This window comes from Phaethon lepturus, unplaced genomic scaffold (genome assembly GCF_000687285.1).
Source record: "Phaethon lepturus isolate BGI_N335 unplaced genomic scaffold, ASM68728v1 scaffold32498, whole genome shotgun sequence".
Taxonomy (NCBI): domain Eukaryota; kingdom Metazoa; phylum Chordata; class Aves; order Phaethontiformes; family Phaethontidae; genus Phaethon; species Phaethon lepturus.
In genome coordinates, this window is record NW_010556049.1 from 1 (window position 1) to 215 (window position 215).

Below are 215 nucleotides of genomic sequence, written 5' to 3' on the forward strand. Positions count from 1 at the left end.
CAGGAGAGACCCCTCTGTCGCTCTGCCCCGAGCAGGAGCCTGCGGTGACCGCGGGGCAGAGACCTGCGCCTTTCACCAGGCGTCCCCCGTACGCTGCATGCGAAGAGGCTGAGCGTGCCGCGCGCTGCAGAGCCCGGCAGCGCGCGCGAATCCCTCCCGGCAGCTGAGAGCCGGCACAGAGGATGGGACACGCACAGCCCAGAAGAGAGAAAGGA